This window comes from Mesoplodon mirus, assembly GCF_964341445.2.
Source record: "Mesoplodon mirus genome assembly, chromosome: X".
NCBI lineage: Eukaryota > Metazoa > Chordata > Mammalia > Artiodactyla > Ziphiidae > Mesoplodon > Mesoplodon mirus.
Genome location: NC_138981.1, coordinates 47,562,170 through 47,580,446, shown reverse-complemented (window position 1 = coordinate 47,580,446; position 18,277 = coordinate 47,562,170).

Below are 18,277 nucleotides of genomic sequence, written 5' to 3'. Positions count from 1 at the left end.
CTATTATAATTTAAACTCAAATAATGGGAGTGGACTCATAAGCAGATATGAATGCTTGGCCAATTTCCTGTACAACAAACAGAGGTTAAAACTACTTAAGAATTCACAAGTGAAATAATAAAGTTTTACTGGATAGAAAATGATGAAGGCTCATTAAAACACCCTGAATGAAAAAAGGTCTAATTTTGGCTCATTTAAAAGTAATTATAAATGTAATTTTTACATGGTTGATATATATAACCTAAGAGACAACACATGAATCTTTAATTTTCTGCCAGATAATAGGTATCATATTATATAAAACATTTTATTTTGTTTGAGCTGTCTTTAATGTTTTTTCATTGGTCTTTTATTTTAAAAGGTAGAATACTTAAAAAGTCATGTAACTCCAACGATACAGAAAAAGGAAGTAGCCCACACACAAACACTATTAACATTTTTGCATATCACCATCCAGGCATTTTTCTCTCTCTAGGTGTGAGGATGGGTATACATATACATAGTTTACAACATTTAAAATATACTTTATATACAAGTTTTGCCCAGCATGTTTTGTTAAAGTGCTTTATTGTTAAATTTATGTATTTTCCTTTAAAATGCAGTACATTTAAAAGCAAATATGGAGCCCTGAACATGTAGCAAAAGAGAACAGTAAGGGAAAAATCTGAGATAATATAAATCTTACATTAAAATCTAGGTGAAATACTGAGTCAGTACTTGATTGAAATGACATGATTTTTGTGTATCAACATTATATGTCCAGAAAAGCAAAAGAATCAGTTAGAAAATATCTTAGACTAAAATACTGAGAAAATCCAAAATGAAATCTGTAGTTCTTCATAGAAGAAAACAATGAAATTTTACTTACCACTCTAAAAGAGAATTTAAATGAATTAAGAGACTCTCAAGATAGTTTGGTGGTGAGGTTGGTGGTTGGCTGGGGTTGAGATGAGGGGTGACAGTCACCATGGCCCTCTGCAGTGTGGATCCTCCAGGACGCAGTGATGTCATGGTACTACCTCACAATTATAAGATTTTGTTGCCATGGCTCACTTAGGGTGCTATTTAGGGGAGTTATTAATCAGCATCACATGAGTTCATATGTCTTCAATCTTAATGTCTCTGCTTTGTCTATATCCAATTGAGGGGTGAGGAATAAAAATATTATACTCTGTGATACAGAGCTGTGGTGTACTCAAGTCCCAAATGCTATTGACAGATATCAGGCATGTGCCTTGATCAGATGATCTGTAAGTTATTAATATTATGCTCACCCATCAGTGATCCTGAAGGAATATAGTCTTTTTTGGGACAGGGATATTTGTCTGTTTTGTGAAATGCTGTACCCCACACATTCAGAAAATTGTCTGACACATAGTAGGCACTTAATAAATTGATGTATATTGAACAGATTGCTCTGGTTCTCCATGAAACTAAGAGAACTTCCAGGTCAAGGGCTCTAGATTTTGGAAATCCATTCTCCAGGACACTGCTAGAATCCTGCTTAACATCACTGAATGTTGACTCAATGAATGAAATAATTTCCAGAGTTAAGTCATTAAGTATCTCCTTCAGAGTTGTTACTTTCTTGGCAGTCCATCTGAACTATGACTTGATACTTCTATTTAAATAAAAAAATTCCATTTGGCAAAAAACTAAACACACTCAACTAATTAAAATTAAATACAGCAAAACAAAATAAGACTATAAACTTTTAAAACATAAGGTTCAGACTGGGTATAAGTAATCATAAAAATTGCATAATTCTACATATTCATAGAGACAAAATAGAATGGTAGCTCCCAGGGGCTGGATGGAAGGGGGAATGAGGTGTTGTTGTCTAACTGATATAGAGTTTCAGTTTTGCAAAATGAAAAGGGTTCTAGAGACTGGCTGCACAGCAATGTGACTGTACTTAACACTACTGAACTGTACACTTAAAAATGCTTCAGATGGTATATCAAAACCAGCCTTCACACCAAAGACATTAGACACACACAGTCTACACAGGGACACTCCCACATAAAAACACCTCTTCAAGACAGTAAATAGCTGTTTCTCCTAAACTCATAGAAACAGAGAAAGTTAAATAAAATGAAAAGGCAGAGTAACTACTTCCAGTCAAAGGAGCAAGAGAAATCCCCTGAAAAAATGAATAATGAAATAGACCTCACCAGTCTACCCAGACCCCAAGTTAAAAAAAGTAGTAATAAAAATAACTGAATTAAGAAAGTTTACCAATAGAAACACAGATCACTGTAACAAGGAACTAGAAAATGTAAAGATGAAGCAATCAAAAATGGATAATTCAATTGCTGAGATAAAAAGCAATGTAGAGGAGGGTGGGAGGGAGGGAGATGCATGAGGGAAGGGATGTGGGAACAGATGTATATGTATGACTGATTCACTTTGTTATAAAGCAGAAACTAATAAAAAAAATAAAAAAAAAATAAAAAAAAAGCAATGTAGAAGCAATGAATAGCAAATTAAATGACACAGGAGAACAAACAAATGATCTGGAAGATAGAATAATGGGAATCACCAAATCAGAACAGCAGACAGAAAGAGAAATTTAAAAAAGAAAGTAGCATACAAAATCTATGGGATAATAGAAAATGTGCCAATCTATGCACAATAGGGGTTCTAGAAGGAGGAGAGAAAAGGAGCTTGAACATGTATTTGAAGAAATTATGGCTGAAAACTTCCCAAACCTAAAGAAAGAAACTGATATCCAGGTACAGGAAGTACAGAGAGTCCCAAACAAGATGAACCCCAACAGACCCACACCAAGGTGTCATAAATAAAATGGCAAAAGTTAGAGATAAAGAGAGGATTCTAAAGGCAGCAAGAGAAAAACAAAGAGTCAGTTACAAGGGAACCCCCATTAGGCTATAAGCTGATTTTTCTGTAGACACTTTGCAGGCCAAAGGTAGTGGCATGATATATTCAAAGTCCTGAAAGGGAAAAACCTGCAACCTAGGATACTCTCCTAGCAAGATTACCATTTAGAATAGAAGGAGAGAGAAAGAATTTCTCAGACAAGCAAAAACTAAAAGAATTCAGCAATACTAAACCTACCCTAAAAGAAATATTGAAGAGTCTTCTCTAAAGACAAAAGAAGGAATAATCTATAGGAAAGGGAAAATCACAATAGGGAAGGGAAATACATAAAAGGATTAAAGATAACTTAAATAAGCCAGTACATATATTAAAAACCAATGAAAAAATTGTAAAAGTGATTATAACTACAACTAACAGTAAAAGGATAAACATGGAGATGTAAAATAAGACATAAAAATCACAAAATGTTGGGGAGGAGAGTATAAAAATGTAGATTGTTTAGAATGTGCTTGAACTTGAATGAATATCAGTTAAAAGTAAGTAGATATAGTTATGGGCCAACATACTTGAACTCCATGGTAATCACAAATTGAAAACATACAATAGATTCATAAACACCAAAAAGAAAGGAACTCAAGCATACTACAAAAGAAAATCATCAAACCACAAAAGTAAAAACAAAATGAAGAAGAGATGAATAAAGAAGAACTACAAAAACAACTGGAAAACAGAATTAAAATGGCAGTAAGTACATATCTATCAATTATTACTTTAAATGTCAATGGACTAAATGCTCTGATCAGAAGGCATAGAGTGGCAGATTGGATAAAAATACAAGAACTTGCCATATTCTGCTTACAGGAGACTCACTTCAGGGTGAAAGACACACATAGACTGAAATTGAGGGGATAGAAAAAGATACTTGACGCAATTGGAAACGACAAGGAAGCAGGGTAGCAATATTCATATCAGACAAAATAGACTTTAAAACAAAGGCCACAAAGAAAGACAAAGAAAGACAGTATATAATGATAGAGTGATTAATACAATAAGAGCATATTACAATCATTAACATATACGCACACAATATAGGAACACCTAAATATATAAAACAAATACTAACAGACATAAAGGGAGAAATTGACAATAATATAATAATAGTAAGGAGGTTTTATCACCCCACTGACATCAATGAGTAGATCATCCAGACAGAAAATCTATAAGACAACAGAGGTCCTAAATCGCACAATAGATCTGTTGGACAGAATTGATATCTATAAAACACTACATTTAACAAAGACAGAAATACACATTCTTTTCAAGCACTCATGGAATGTTCTGTAGGATAAGCCACATACAGGGTCACAAAACAAGCCTCAACAAATTTAAGAGGATAGAAATTATTTCAAGCATCTTTTTTGACCACAATGGTATGAAAGTAGAAATCAACCATAGAAAGAAAAACAGGAAAAGAATGAACAAATGGAGACCAAGTCACATGCTACTAAAAAACCAAAAATGAACAAATCGGTCAATGATGTAATCAAAAAAGAAATCAGAAAAACGTCCAGACAACTGAAAGTGAAAACACAAGTTTACAGAATCTGTGGGATGCAGCAAAAGCAGTTCTAAGTGGGAAGTTCATAGCAATACAGGCCTTCCTCAAGTAACAAGAAAAATCTCATATAAACAACCTAATCTAACACCTAAGAGAATTAGAAAAAGAAGAACAAACAAAACCCAAAATCAGAAGGAAGGAAATAAGAAAGTCAGAGAGGAAATAAATAAAACAGAGATCGAAAAAACAATAGAAGAGATAAATAAAACCAAGAGCTGCGTTTTAGAAAAAGATAAACAAAATTGACAAGCTTCTAGCCAGGGTCATCAAGAAGACAAGAGAGGAAGCCCAAATAAACAAAATAAGAAATGAAAGAGAAGAAATACCAAGCGATACCACAGAAATACAAATCATAAGAGAGCACTATGAACAGTTATGTGCCAACAAATTGAGCAGCCTAGAAGAAATGGACACATTTCTATTAACATTCAGCCTGCTAAAACTGAGTCCAGAAAAAACAGCTAATTTGAACAGATCAATCACTAGAAGTGAAATAGAATCTGTAATAAAATAACTTCCTGCAAACAGAAGTCCAGGACCAGACACCTTCACTGAGAAATTCTACCAAACATACAAAGAAGAACTTATACCTATGCTTCTCAAACTATTCCAAAACTTCGAAGAGGGAGGAATGCTTTCAAACTCATTCTAGGAGGACAACATCACTTTAATACCAAAGCCAGACAAAGACTCCACAAAAAAGATAATTACAGGCCAATATCACTGATGACCTTAGATGCAAAAATCTTCAACAAAATATTAGCAAACTGAATTCAACAATACATTAAAAGGATCATATTCCATGATCAAGTTGGATTTATCCCAAGGATGCAAGAATGGGTCAATATCCACAAATGAGTCAATGTGAACACTCCCAAAGTCATTCTATGAGGCCACCATCACCTTGATACCAAAACCAGAAAAAGAAATGTACAGGCCAATATTTTTTATGAATATAGATGAAAAAATCCTCAACAAAATATTAGCAAAACAAATCCAACAATACATAAAAAGGATTGTACACCATGATCAAGTTGGATTCATTCCAGGGTCACAAGGATGGTTCAATGTATGCAAATCAATCAATGTGATACACCGCTTTAACAAAAGGAAAGACAAAAACCATGATCTTCTATGTTCTTTCCTATGGATCCTCTATGATCATCTCAATAGACAGAGAAAAATCATTTGACAAAATTCAACGTCTTTTCATGATAAAAACTCTCACCAAGGTGGATATAGAGGGAACATATCTCAATATAATAAAGGCCATTTGTGAAAACCCACAGCCAACATAATACTCAACAGTGAAAAGCTGAAAACCTTCCCTACTAAATTGAGGAACAAGACAAGGATGTCCACTCTCACCACTTCTATTCAACATTGTATTGGAAGTCCTAGCCACAGCAATCAGACAAGAAAAAGAAATAAAAGGTGTCCAAATTGGAAGGAAAGAGGTAAAACTGTTACTATTTGCATATGACATGATGCTCTATGTAGAGAACCCTAAAGTCTCCACACAAAAGCTATTAGAACTAATAAATGAATTCAGCAAGGTAGCAGGATACAAGATTAATATACAGAAGTCTGTTGCTTTTCCTTACACTAATAATGGAATATCAGATAAAGAAAGTAAAAATAAATCCCATTTAAAGTCAGTAAAAAAAACCCCTAGGAATAAACTTAACCAAGGAGGTGAAATACTTATACGCTAAAAACTATAAAACTGTGATAAAGGAAACTGAAGATAATTCAAAGAAATGGAAAACTATCCTGTGCTCTTGGATTGGAAGAATTAATATTGTTAAAATGGACATACTACCCAAAGCAATCTACAGATTTAATGCAATCCCTATCAAAATACCCAGGAAAATTTTCACAGAACTAGAACAAATAATCCTAAAATTTATATGGAATAACAAAAGACCCAGAATTGTCAAAGCAATCCTGAGAAAAATGAACAAAGCTGGAGGTATAAGCCCTCTAGATTTCAGACTATACTACAAAGCTACAATAATCAAAACAGTGTGACATTGGCACAGAAACTGACTAATAGATGAAAGGAACAGAATAGAAAGCCCAGAAATAAACCCACGCACCTACGGTCAATTAACCTATGACAAAGGAGGCAAGAATATGTAATGGAGAAAAGAGAGTCTCTTCAGCTGGTGGTGTTGGGAAAGCTGGACAGCTACATGTAAATCAATGAAATTATAATACTCCCTCACTCCATACACAAAAATAAACTCAAAATAGTTTAAAGACCTAAATATAAGACGTGACACCATAAAATTCCTAGAAGGGAGCATAGACAAAACTTTCATGACATAAATCATAGCCATATTTCTTAGATCAGTCTCCCAAGGCAAAAGAAATAAAAACAAAAATAAACAAATGGGATCTAATTAAACTTAAAACCTTTTGTACAGCAAAGGAAACCATCAGGAAAATGCAGAGAAAACCTATGGAATGGGGAAAAATATTTGCAAATGACACAACCAACAAGGGGTTAATAGACAAAATATCCAAAAAGCTCATACAACTCAGTAGCGAAAAAACAAAGAACCCAATCAAAAAATGGGCAGAAGACCTAAATAGACATTTTTTCAAAGAAGACATACAGATAGCGAACGGGCACGTGAAAAGTTTCTCAACATCGTTAATTATTAGAGAAATGCAAATCACAACCACAATGAGGTTTCACCTCACACCTGTCAGAATGGCCATTATTAAAAAGTCTACAAATAATAACTGCTAGAGAGAATGTGCACAAAAGGGAACCCTCTTGCACTGTTGGTGGGAATGTAAATTGGTGCAGCCACTATGGAGAACAGTATGGAAGTTTCTTAAAAAACTAAAAATAGAGTTACCATAAGATCCAGCAATCTCAATCCTAGGTATATATTTGCAAAAAATGAAAACTCTAAGTCAAAAAGATACATGCACCCCAATGTTCATAGCAGCACTATTTATAGTAGCCAAGACAGGGAAGCAACACAGTGGCCATCAACAGATGATTGGCTTAAGAAGATGTGATATATACATATATTGCTCAGCCATAACAAATAATGACATATTGCCATTTGCAGCAACATAGATGGATCTAAAGAATGTTATACTTAGTGAAATAAGTCAGAGGAAGACAAATACTATATGATATCACTTATATGTGGAATCTAAAAAAATAGATACAAATGAATCTATGCACAAAACAAAAAGAGACTCACAGACATAGGAAAAAAACTTATGGTTACCAAAGGGGAAAGGGAGGGGAGGAGGGACAAATTACTAGTATGGGATTAACAGATTCAAACTACTATACATAAAATGGATAAGCAACAAAGATTTACTGTATAGCACAGGGAATTATATACAATATCTTGTAATAACTTATAATGGAATATAATCTCCAAAAAAGGTTAGATGGTAAATTTTATGTTATATGTATTTTGCCATAATTAAAATTTTTTAAAAAATGATTAAATAAGTAATTTCAGAAGAAAAAATGTATAATTCTGTGCATTTCTTGTATCTCTTCTTCTTTGATCCTCAAAATTCTTCAAAGAATACATAGATAATTCTCTTGCCATAGATGAGACTACTCTAATCCAAGTCTACCTGATGCTAAAACCCACATGGAGTGCACTGTAGGCAGTCCCCAACTGTATTGTTTCCAAATGATTCTCTTTGATTCCCTTCCCCTTTTTCTCACTGATCCAGACTTCCCTGGTTTTCAGGCCAGCTCCTCTTCACACTTTCAGCAGCTCCTCATCCCACAGGCCACTCCCCAGATTTCTGGCCCACTGCCTATACAGTCAACACTGAGACTTGCTAGAACAGAGGAAAATAGATACTTTAAAGTCTTTTGAGAGCATAAAACAATTGTTATTTATACCTACCTGAGGACTATTAAGGAGTGAGCATTCTAAGTAGGGGTTTTAGTTGCAGAGCTGTTTTCTGGGAGTAAGAATTCAGATAGGGGCCTCAGAGAGAGAGAGAGAGAGAGAGAGATGGAAATTGTCCTTTTTGGGCAAAGTGCTGAGGAGGAGATAGAGCCTGGAGCATCTAGAGGTTGCTGTGGAGGGCAGAAAGGAGAGGGGGAAGGTGAGCTGTTGGTCTGTAGGAAATATAGAAGACAAGAGAGGGCAATGGACCCAGTTCATGGTGGGCATCTAGTAAATGTCCTTAGGATCTAGCTAGAAGGAGATTGGTAAATTGTGGGAATCCATGTAACAAGGAAATTGCCTTCCAGACTGAAGCTGTGACCAGAAACTATTCCTCTGGGTTCACAAAAATATCCCCCCTGTTCTCAGAAGCTAATCAGGTGAAGGAGGCTTGTGGCAGGAGTGATTTAGGCAGAGATTTGGTCCATGGAATAATGGGTCTGGGTTGGGCTTGTAGCTAAAGCCAAGGGATAGAATATGTAGTAAGAGGAAGAGGGAAGGGAACTATGCTGCTTATTGGTGCCCTTCCTCCACCATGTCAGGTAATTTATGTATAATAGTCCATGAAATCTTCAGAGCCAATCTGCAAGGCAGATGTTCCCCCCACATGACAGATGAGGAAATAGGCTCAGAGTGATTGAATGTCTTGTTAAAGGTCAAAGAGATTGAAAATGTCAGAGCTCAGGGTGTTACCTCTAGTTGTTTGTGCCCCAAGGAAAAAGTTTATGAGGACTCCTGGATTCTAGAGTAGGAATATGTGTTTGATAAAGCCCTCTCTATTCCCTTGGCAGAGCGAGGTCTGGTTCACTGGAACAGACCCTAGAGCAACCACAGGACTGAGCCAGGATGTGTCCAGGTTCCTTAGATTCACATAATCATGGTCCAAGCCACAGCTTCCAAACCTGGTGAAGCTGAAGAAACTCTGTGAGTGAGTGGACCATGGAAAGAACATGTGTCTTTACAATTATTCTTCAATCAAACTCACAGCTGGGTGACAGTTAAGACCAGTAAAGCATCACTTTTCAGAATTATCTTCTGTCATACAACCTTCTGAAAAGTGGAAGATTTTGGGAAAAGCCTGACTTGAGTCAGGACCATGTGTCAGAGCAGGCAAGACAGTCAGGATTTAGTGAGATTACACTATGTGATTGAAGACAAATCACTTAACATCTCTGAGCCTCAGTTTTGTAAAATATGGATGCTCTTATTTACTGCCAGGATCTTGTAGGGAATGGAGATATTGGACAAGTATCTTCAACTTGAAGAACTTTCTTTGCTTTACTTCAGTGTACCTTGTAAATAAGTGTGAGAATCTGCATGCAGAAAAACTCATACAACACCAAAAAGCAAGTAATAGTCATCTTGGGCATCATCTTTGTCTCTTGAAAAATTCACCTAACACGGTATTTAAAAATGTTGTTCAGGTGATGTGATTCTTGGCAGCAACTATGGTTAATGAGATAAGAAGTCATCATTGCCTAGCATCTCCACAAGCTCTGTAAGAAGTCCCTTACCCCTGCCTTAAACTTGTATTTTTTATTGTTTTATTAGGTTTTTAATAACATCCCAAGAAAGAGGGGATTGGCCAGTTGTATATTGTCAAGATTCTTCTCAAAGGACATTGTTGTGGTAAGAGTTGGCAAATTAGTGGTTCCAACCATCTGCCATAGAATGTACAGTCTGGAATTTTCTACAGTAGTAGAAATAGTGATAGTAGTGACCAAAATTATTGTGTTTTGTTAAGTTGTGCAAGCAACTGGGCTAAGTGCCTCACATATGTGATTTTATTTCATTCACACAGACACAAGTATGTTGAACTCACACAAAAAAAGACAGTGTATAGTCTAACTAATCCCATTTTATAGATGAGTAAACTGAGGCTCATAAAAGGGTAAACCACCAACACAATATCATTTTGACAGAACCTGGATAATCTAGGATTGACACTCAATTTGGGGCAAATCAACCTCTCAGCCCGTTGGTTTCCTCTCTGTAAGACACAAAATGAATATCTACGTGTTTGGAATGTTTTAAAGTTTTACTGGGATAGCACATGTTCAAGTGCCCTACACAGTGCCTGGCACACATGTGCTCAATGAACATTTAGACTAACAGTGATTTTGAGGATTAGGGTTGCTGTGTATATAGCATCTATGATGAAACACAAGCCCAATACTGAAATCTACTTTCATCAATGAACTCCCAAATTGCACTTACTCTACAGAAGCAATGACAACTGTTTTCATATTGTTTTTCATTAGATATTGCAATGTGAATCTAGTTCTTTTAAAAATTTTTTTTAAAGATTGTTTTTTTTTTTTTTTTTTTTCTTTTTGCGGTATGCGGGCCTCTCACCGTTGTGGCCTCCCCCGTTGCGGAGCACAGGCTCCGGACGCGCAGGCCCAGCGGCCATGGCTCACGGGCCCAGCCGCTCCGCGGCATATGGGATCCTCCCAGACCGGGGCACGAACCCGTATCCCCTGCATCGGCAGGCGGACTCTCAACCACTGCGCCACCAGGGAGGCCCCTAAAGATTGTTTTTTGATGTAGACCATTTTAAAAGTTTTTATTGAATTTGTTACAATATTGTTTCTCTTTTATGTTTTGGTTTTTTTTCCAATTTATTTTATTGAAGTATAGTTAATTTACAATGTTATGGTAATTTCTGCTGTACAGCAAAGTGATTTGCTTATATATCTATATCTATATATACATATATATTCTTTTTCATATTCTCTTCCATTATAGTTTATCACAGGATATTGAATATAGTTCCTTGTGCTATACACAAGGATATACACAAGGTCCTTGTTGTTTATTCTTTTTTGTTATTGGAGTATAATTACAATAGCCAGGACATGGAAACAACCTAAATGTCCATCAACAGATGAATGGATAAAGAGGATGTGGTACATATATATAATGGAATATTACTCAGCCATAAAAAGGGAGAGGTGATATATGTATACATATAGTTGATTCACTTCACTGTACAGCAGAGACTAACACAACATTGTAAAGCAATTATACTCCAATAAAAACAAAAGTTTAGGCTCACTGGGATTATCCCTTAGATATGCATCTTAACTATCTGAGACATTCTATTAGTAATGTGAGTAAAGATAGTACTAAAATAAAACTAACAATAATACTGTTATGGGTTAGATTTCATCCCCTCAACAAGCATATGTTGAAGTCCTAACCCCTGGTACCTCAGAATGTGATTGTATTTGAGATAGGGTTTTTAAAGAGGTCAATAAGTTAACTTGAAGTCATTAGTGTGGGCCTTAACCCAATATGACTGGTGTCCTTATAAAAAGAGGGAAGTAGAACACAGACATGTACAGAGGGAAGACCATGTGAGGACACAAGGAGAAGTCAGCCATCCATAAGCCAAGGAGATAGGCCTTAGAAGAAATCAACTCTATTGACACACTGATCTTGGATTTCTAGCCTTCAGATTTGTAGGAAAATAAATTTCTGTTGTTTAAGTCACTCAGTCTCAGGTACTTTGTTATGGAAGCCTGAGCAAACGAAGACACATACTTTTTGTGCCTTTGAGGATGCGAGTGTTATTATATTTATTTTATATGCTATTACTCCTAGTACAAATAATAATAAAGTGACCATATTATAATGCCTATCTGAGCAACCAAGACATGATGAGAAAACCTTAAAAACCACACTGAATTATATATCTTAAATTCATGACCATGAAAGAATTGCTTCTTTTATTTTCATCCTACCTACACTACTACATTACTCCTCCACAATCACTAGCAAACTTCCTCCATTCTAATGACCCCCTTGCAATAATTCACGGAAAAGGTGGAAGTAATCAGGTTAGACTTCTCAGAGCTTTCCAAACCTAATCTACCTGTTTTTGCCCTGGCATTCTCTGCCACCCCTCTGCATACATGCTCCTGATAGCACCCAGCCCCTCACCTCTGTTCAGATCCAATGCCTTCTACCTTCTCAGGGACTTTGCTCCTGCAATTATCACTCCTCTCCATTGAACCATCAACTACTCCTTCTATATTGGAGCATTCTCCAATCTGGGGTGGGGGGAAGAAATCCACCCTCTTCCCACATGTCCTTCTGCAGATACTGGCACTTTTATGTGTTGTCCTTCAAAGAAGATTACCTCAACTTACCCTGAGACCATTCTGTCTTCAACCTATTTCAATAAATATGATTATCAAAATTATATAGAAAAGCATATTAGCTAGAATACTTAAAACAATTCTGAAGAAGAATTATGTTGGAGTACTCACTCTACCTGATTTCAAGACTTACTATAAAACCATAGTAATCAAGACAGTGTGATACTGACCAAAAAAATCAACAGAGTCTAGTAATAGACTCATACATATATGATTAATTGATTTTCAACAAAGGTACAAAGGCAATTAAAGGTAGAAGACAATCTTTTCAACAAATAGTTTTGGGGTAATTGGATTCGATAAGAACAAAAATAAACATTTACCTATAACTATCATCACATACAAAAATTAACCCAATATGGATCATAGAACTAAACGTGACACCCAAAGTTATAAAACTCCTAGACGAAACATAGAAGAAAATATTTATGGCCTTTAGTTAGTGTAGTGAGTTGAATAGTGTGTCTTCAAAATTTATGTTCATCTAGAATATCAGAATGTGACTTTATTTGGAAATAAGGTCTTTGCAGATGTAATTAGTTATGTTAAGATGAGGTCATACTAGATTAAGGTGGGTCCTAAATCCAAAGAGTGGTGCTCTTATAAGAAGAGGAAAGGACACACAGAAACACAAGTGGAGGGGAAAATACCATGTGAAAAACGAAGGCGAAGACTGAAGTGATGCATCTATAATCCAAGCAACATCAGGGCTTGCCACCAGAAGCTAGAAGAGAGGCATGGAACAGATTCTCCCTTAGAGCATCCAAAAGCAAACAGCTTGATTTTGGACTTCTGGCATCTAGAACTGTAGAGAATAAATTTCTGTTGTTCTAAGCCACGAAATTTGTGGTAATTTGTTATGGCAGCCCAAGGAAACTAATATAGTTAGGCAAAGATTTCTTAGATAAGACATTACGAGCACAGTCCATACAAGAAAAACTGATACATTGGACTTCAAGTTTTGCTCTTAGAAAGACATGGTTAAAAGAAAGAAAGACAAGTCACATACAGGGAGAAAATATTTATGAAACACCTACGTGATAAAGTACTTGTTTCCAGAATATACACAAAAACACTCAAATCTCAATAATAAGAAAATAAACAAACTAATTACAAAGTGGGCCAAAGATTTGAACAAATACTTCACCAAAGATGTATGGATGGCAAATAAATACATGAAAAGATATCAGTATCATAAATCATGAGGGAAATACAAATCAAAACCACAATGAGGTACCTCCACATACCTATTCTAATAGCTAAAATGAGAAGAAAAATCTCTGATAGTATCAGTTGCTGGTTAGGATATAGTGCAACTGGAACTCTCATATTGCTGGTGGGGATGCAAAATGATAGCGTCGCTTTGGAAAATAGTTTCACAGTTTCTCGTGAAGTTAAACATATACTTACTACGTGACCCAGTGATTCCACACCTAGATATTTACCCAAGAGAAATGAAAACTTATGTTCACAGAAAACCTGTAGGTGGTTATTTATGGTGGCTTTATTCATAATCACCAAAAACTGAAAACAATTCAAATGTCCTTCAACTGGTGAATGGATAAGCAAACTATATTCGATCCATACAGGAAAATACTACTCAGCAATAAAAAGGAACCAACTACTTACATATGCAACAGCATGGATGAATCTCAAACACATTACACAAAGTGAGAAAAGCCAGACTCAAAAGGTTATATAATTTATGTTTTCATATCTATGACATTCTGCAAAAGGCAATACTGTACAGGTTGAGAATAGATTGGTGATCTCTAGGGGCTGGAGTTCAGGAGGGGGTTTGACTAAAAAAGGCAGGAGGCAATTTTTTTCTGGTGATGGAACTATTACGAATCTTGATTGTGGTAGTGGTTACATACTGTATGCATATGTCAGAACCCATAAAACTGGAAACCAGAAAGGATGAATTTTTCTGTTTTTGAATTATGCTTCTATACTAAAAATAAGAAGACATAGAATAAATTGAGATACTACAGAGTGACTCAGGAGTGACCCAGCTGATTGAACTTACACTTCCAAAGGATCTATGTCAACATACGCAAGTTGTGCTCAGAGCCGTGAAATCTTTATTCTGGAACAGCTGAGAGTGTTGGATGATGTGATCAGGAAGAAAATGTACCTAGATTGTGATACCTTGGAGAAATAGGTTTTAATCCTCAACTTTGATGAACCAGTAGTAAAGGTTTGGTTCAAGAAATATGTGTCACAGGCGAATTCTATCAAACATTTAGAGAAGAGCTAACACCTATCCTTCTGAAACTCTTCCAAAATATAGCAGAGAGAGGAACACTCTCAAACTCATTCTACGAGGCCACCATCACACTGATACAAAAACCAGACAAAGATGTCACAAAGAAAGAAAACTACAGGCCAATATCACTGATGAACATATATGCAAAAATCCTGAACAAAATACTAGCAAACAGAATCCAACAACACATTAAAATGATCATACATCATGATCAAGTGGGGTTTATCCCAGGAATGCAAGATTCTTCAATATACGCAAATCAAAAAATGTGATACACCATATTAACAAACTGAAGGAGAAAAACCATATGATCATCTCAATATAGGCAGATAACACTTTCGACAAATTTCAACACCCATTTATGATAAAAACCCTGCAGAAAGTTGGCATAGAGGGAACTTTCCTCAACATAATAAAGGCCATATATGACAAACCCACAGCCAACATCATCCTCAGTGGTGGAAAGCTGAAACCATTTCCACTAAGATAAGGAACATGACAAGGTTGCCCACTCTCACCACTATTATTCAAAATTGCTTTGGAAGTTTTAGCCACAGCAATCAGAGAACAAAAAGAAATAAAAGGAGTCCAAATCGGAAAAGAAGAAGTAAAGTTGTCACTGTTTGCAGATGACATGATACTATACATAGAGAATCCTGAAGATGTTACCAGAAAATTACTAGAGCTAAGCAATGAATTTGGTAAGGTAGGAGGATACAAAGTTAATGCACAGAAACCTCATGCATTCCTATAAATTAATAATGAAATATCTAAAAGTGAAATTAAGGAAACACTCCCATTTACCACTGCAACAAAAAGAATAAAATACCTGGGAATAAACCTACCCAAGGAGACAAAAGACCTGTATGCAGAAAACGATAAGACACTGATGAAAGAAATTAAAGATGATACAAACAGATGCAGAGATATACCATGTTATTGGATTGGAAGAATCAACATTGTGAAAATGACTCTACTACCCAAAGCAATCTACAGATTCAATGCAATCCCTATCAAATTACCAATGGCATTTTTCACAGAACTAGAACAAAACATTTCACAATTTGTATGGAAACACAAAAGACCCCGAATAACAAAAGCAATCTTAAGAAAGAAAAATGGAGCTGGAGGAATCAGGCTCCCTGACTTCAGACTGTACTTCAAAGCTACAGTAATCAAGACAGTAGGGTAGTGGCACAAAAACAGAAAGATAGATCAACGGAACAGGATAGAAAGCCCAGAGATAAATCCACACACATATGGTTACCTTATTTTTGATAAAGGAGGCAAGAATATACAATGGAGAAAAGACAGCCTCTTCAATAAGTGGTGCTGGGAAAACTGGACAGCTACATGGAAAAGAATGAAATTAGAACAATCCCTAACACCATATACAAAAATAAACTCAAAATGGATTAAAGACCTAAATGTAAGGCCAGACACTATAAAATTCTTAGTGGAAAACATAGGCAGAACCCTCTATGACATAAATCACAGCAAGATCCTTTTTGACCCACTTCCTAGAGAAATGGAAGTAAAAACAAAAATAAACAAATGGGACCTAATGAAACTTAAAAGCTTTTGCACAGCAACAGAAACCATAAACAAGACGAAAAGACAACCCTCAGAATGGGAGAAAATATTTTCAAATGAAGCAACTGACAAAGGATTAATCTCCAAAATTTATAAGCAGCTCATGCAGCTCCATATCAAAAAATCAAACAACGCAATCCAAAAATGGGCAGAAGATCTAAATAGACATTTTTCCAAAGAAGATATACAGATTGCCAACAAACACATGAAAGAATGCTCAACATCATTAATCATTAGAGAAATGCAAATCAAAACTACAATGAGATATCACTTCACACCAGTCAGAATGGCAATTCATCAAAGAATCTACAAACAATAAATGCTGGAGAGGGTGTGGAGAAAAGGGAACCGTCTTGCACTGTTGGTGGGAATGTAAATTGAAACAGCCACTATGAAGATCAGTATGGAGGTTCCTTAAAAAACTAAAAATGTAACTACCATACGACCCAGCAATCCCAGTACTGTGCACATACCCTGAGAAAACCATAATTCAAAAGAGTCATGTACCTAAATGTTCATTGCAGCTCTATTTACAATATCCAGGGCATGGAATCAACCTAAGTGTCCATCATCTGATGAATGGATAAAGAAGATGTGGCACATACATACAATGGAATATTACTCAGCCATAAGAAGAAACGAAATTGAGTTATTTGTAGTGTGGTGGATGGACCTAGAGTCTGTCATACGGAGTGAAGTAAGTCAGGAAGAGAAAAACAAGTACTGTCTGCTAACACATATATATGGAATCTAAAAAAAAAGTTATGAAGAACCTAGGGGCAGGTTGGGAATAAAGACGCAGACCTACTAGAGAATGCACTTGAGGCCCTGGGGAGGGTAAGCTGGGACAAAGAGAGCGAGTGTTATGGACATATATACACTACCAAATGTAAAATAGCTAGCTAGTGGGAAGTAGCCGCATAGCACAGGGAGATCAGCTCGGTGCTTTCTGATCACCTAGAGGGGTGGGAGAGGGAAGGTAGGAGGAAGGGAGATGCAAGAGGGAAGAGATACGTGGATATATGTACATGTATAGCTGATTCTCTTTTTTATAAAGCAGAAACTAACACACCACTGTAAAGCAATTATACACCAATAAAGATGTTAAAAAAAAGGAACATGTGTGAAGTACAGAAAGCAGTGAAAAACTAAGCAATGGTTGTTACCAGTACCACCAAACCAGACTGTTTTAGTGAAGGAGGAAGAGACCTCTAATCCACAACTGCTGCAAATACTCCTCCTGTGAGTTCTCGTGTTTCAGATGCCTAAGGCCTTGAATCTCCTGAGGTTTCTAGAATTGAGCAGCCTGGAGGATGACTACTTTTGGAATTCACCACAGGATTCTCAGCCTCATGATGCTCAGAGGTGAGTATCTCTTTTCCAAGGGTCCTGGCTGAGGGGGCTGACACCAATCTTCAACATGGCCTCTGACCTAGCTGCATAGCTCCTGACAAAGGTCTGTGATCCAAACTCTTATCAGTAGAAAAACATTTCCAACTACCTATATTGGGTAAACCTGAGTGTAAACAGACCAGACCTCAAAGATACACTTTTTTTTTCTTTAAGGAAAAACATTTCTCCTTCTTTCTTCATTGCCCACATTTTCTGTCTTCCCTTTCATTATCTCCTCACCTAAATTTCTGAATGAAAGAGAGTCATCAAGTGACTTGGAAATAGCAGACATCAGCCAATTTTCCATGGCTCTCAGCTTACCCCATGTTTAGCTTAGCTCAATGAAAACACTCCAACCCAAAGTCAATATAACCTAAGAATTTCTGCTCCCTATGGGTTATCTTTTGTTCTTTTAAAAAACACCCAAGTTATTGTCAATGCTGGAGAATGCCAGGGT